This window comes from Sminthopsis crassicaudata, chromosome 2 (genome assembly GCF_048593235.1).
Source record: "Sminthopsis crassicaudata isolate SCR6 chromosome 2, ASM4859323v1, whole genome shotgun sequence".
Taxonomy (NCBI): Eukaryota; Metazoa; Chordata; class Mammalia; order Dasyuromorphia; family Dasyuridae; genus Sminthopsis; species Sminthopsis crassicaudata.
Genome location: NC_133618.1, coordinates 577,763,023 through 577,766,490, shown reverse-complemented (window position 1 = coordinate 577,766,490; position 3,468 = coordinate 577,763,023).

Here is a 3,468-nt window from a genome sequence, read left to right as displayed (position 1 = left end):
AAAAGCTTAAATTAAAACAGCACTGCAGGATGCTACTTAAATTTGCTGGAGGGAAATCAAAATTAGATACGAACCTTTTAAATAACTCTCTCCTCTAGGGACACAGGATTTCTCTGAATCCCTTTCAAAACCACCTCCTTACCAAAGACAGAGCTTTATGTCCAACAATGTTTCTTTAACTCTATCCCCCTCACCTCCAAATTCTGAGACTTCCAAGCCCCCCACTCCTCAATCTCTCTGATACAAGAAGTGGGACCCTTTTTTTTTTTCTCCTCAAGATACTGATTCCAACTTCTGCCCCTTGAGAGAAGCAGCAGACTCTCAGGGAGAGACACTCATACCAGAGGTGCCTCTTTCAATGTCAAACCTCTACCAGATTAAGGAAATGCCTGCCCATTACACTGTGGTAATACCCAGTTTATTGAGGGATCTAAGATGCCCTCCAATTTGATCTTTCTTGGGGAGATGTTAATATTAAACAATCTGCCCCAGATATAGAGGAAGCTGCAGAAGCCAGCTTTGGGCCCTCAAACTTCTCTCACTCAGAAACAACTTTTAAAGTCTTTTATGATAGGGAGCAACTGCAGCAGAGAAAAAAGACCACAGAGTTAAAGCAAAAAATGAAGAATAGTCCCATATTTTGGCTACTGATATTTCCAGGAAACATAAGGGTTCATGCTTTAGATGTCATGACACGGCCATGGTGCCAAAACTGTGTTCAGAAACTCCCCAGTCCTTCCTCTGAGTGCAACTGAGGGGGTGTGAAACGGTGTTCCCTTTAAAATTATTACTATGAAACTGTTTCTCAGGCACTCCTGGGAAAGCATATCTCCCCAAATAAGTTGTGTCATTATTCAGTTACAAACCTGCAGAGGGTTGCAGCTTATGCCAAGGGGAAAGAGAAGTTCTTTGGCATTGCATGTTACGCCCTCTGCAAAGAAATGAGTTTAAAATTGTCGTTTTTATAAGGAAATCTGAAACAGAAGTTTCAATGGAATGAGATTCCCTCAATGCTGTCACTGCCCCCAGGCCTAAATGAGACCACTTACTGGAAGTGGTTTTGAGCCAATTGCAGCTCAATAGGGGTTAATAGAAATCTAGATCTCCAGCTAAATTAGATTACTTAAATTTGAGCCAAGTAAGGACTAGTTCCTGGACTCAACTAGTCCCATCAAGATAACAGAATGAAACCACTTTATCTTGATTCCCTGGGGGAATCTCTGGAGAGAGCTCCCCTCTTCAGTCTTTTTATGCTGCTCTCAAAGCCTTCCCATATTCCCTCTAAAATCTGGGAGAAAATAAATTCCTCTGTCAGGATTGAGAAGTTTCTATGCAGTTTTTTTTGTTGTTTTTTGTTTTGTTTGTTTGTTTTGAGGCTGGGGTTAAGTGACTTGCCCAGGGTCACACAGCTAGGAAGTATTAAGTGTCTGAGACCAAATTTGAACTCCGGTCCTCCTGAATTCAAGGCTGGTGCTCTATCCACTGCGCCACCTACTTGCCCAGATTGAGAAGTTTCTAAAGCATAAACTTTTAGCTAAAGAGTAAAGCGATTTTGGAGCCACTTAGTTGTAGTCTTATCTTGCTCTGCAGTCCCACTGCAAAGGCTCTCCTAGATGCAGCCATAAAAACCCTTCATTTTACCCTAAAAGCCAAACTGAACTCTGCCCCAGCCTAGGCTCCATCTGATTTAGAAAAGCCTTTCACTCTGTATATAGATGAAAGGTGGGGCCAGCTCTGGGGGCTCTTGGACCTGATGCCAGACAGGTTATCTATTTCTCAAAGGAACTGGACTCAGTTTCCCTAGAATGTCTCTAGTGCTTTTGAGCAATGGCTACTACAGCCCTTTTAATTGAAGAAGCCTCAAAATTTACCTTAGGACACCAGAGCATTTTATAAGCCAAAGGGCATCTCTGACTTACTAGTGGGAGACTTACCCTCAATAGCATGCTGGAAGCTAAACCACTGTTCCCTGGGACTTCTCCTCAGAAAGCTGAACTCATTGCCCTAATTAGAGCTTTGGAATTGGGGAATGGAATGCTAAGGAATATGTATTGATTCTATGACCCAAGGCTAGGGAGCAAGGTCCAGATGAATTAAGTGTGGAGGGTGGTGGGCTAAGGAATAAATCTCCAGGGGGCAGCTAGGTGGTGCAGTGGATAGAGCACTAGCCCTGAATTCAGGAGGACCCGAGTTCAAATCTGGTCTCAGACACTTAACACTTCGACCTGGGCAAGTCACTTAACCCCAGCCTCAGAAAAAAGGAAAAAAAAAAAAAAAGGAATAAATCGCCAGTTGAATTAAGGGTGATGATTATGCTAGGAGTTCCCTGAGTTTGGAAACTAAGGAGTAGTCCGAATCAGACTTCAAGCCACAAGATTCAACATTTCCTGACCCAGGACCCTCCTAGCATCAGGGGACCAAAGAATCCTATTACATCACTTTGTTGGGCTCTATGAAAGTGAGAGAGAGAGAGAGAGAGAGAGAGAGAGAGAGAGAGAGAGAGAGAGAGAGAGAGAGAGAGAGAGAGAGAGAGAGAGAGAGAACCAATCTCATCTACTTTTTCACCTTTGTAACTCAACCCTCCAACCCTAAACTCCTTTGAAATTCCTGCCCTGGAGCCATGATTTTCTTATTGGTGACTGGTGAGATTCAGATGTAAGCCAGAACTATGTTGCAAATCCCATTCAGCTACTTACTTCAGGTGTCTTCTTTATGTACCCTTCCCTGTCCATTCCACCTCTTGTCCTAGAAACTATAGTTTTATAGAAACTATAATTAGTAATATCTATTTCTGGAAGGGCAGTTAGGTGGAGCAATGGATAGAATGCTGGGCTGCAGTCATTAAGACTTGTCATCTTGAGTTAAAATCTGGCCTCTTACACTCCCACACTTACCAACTGTGTGACCCTGAGCAAGTCACTTAATCCTGATTGCTTTGATTTCCTCAGAAGGAAGTAGCAAACTACTGTGGCATCTTTACCAAAAAAATCTCAAATGGAGTCACAGAGAGATGGACTTGATTGAAAAACTGTTTCTGGAAAAATCAAATCAGTCTTCACCCTTCTTTCTACCCATCATCCCAAAGAGTTATTCCATCAAAATAGGCTAGGTCTATTCCTTAGATGATATTTGAGATTATTGATGAGGTCCTGGGTAATTAAGTAAGGTTGGTAGAGAAAGCCTAAAGTACAGATAAGATTGTAATACTCCCTGAGAAAAGCAGGGAAGGACATTGATAGGAATCAGCTCACTCTTACACTCCCAATGGAACCAAATGATGAGGTTAGGGTTCCTGGTGGTCAGGGACTTAAATGAAGAGGTTAGTGGCAGTTTCGGGGTTCAGGGAACCAAATGAAGAGGTTTGGCTCCCCTAAATCCCCCTAGGATTTGACACAGGATAGGGAGTTGGGGGAACCCCCTTCTGGCGGCACCGAGATCCCTTGTAAAGGAATTTACAAACCCGAAAAG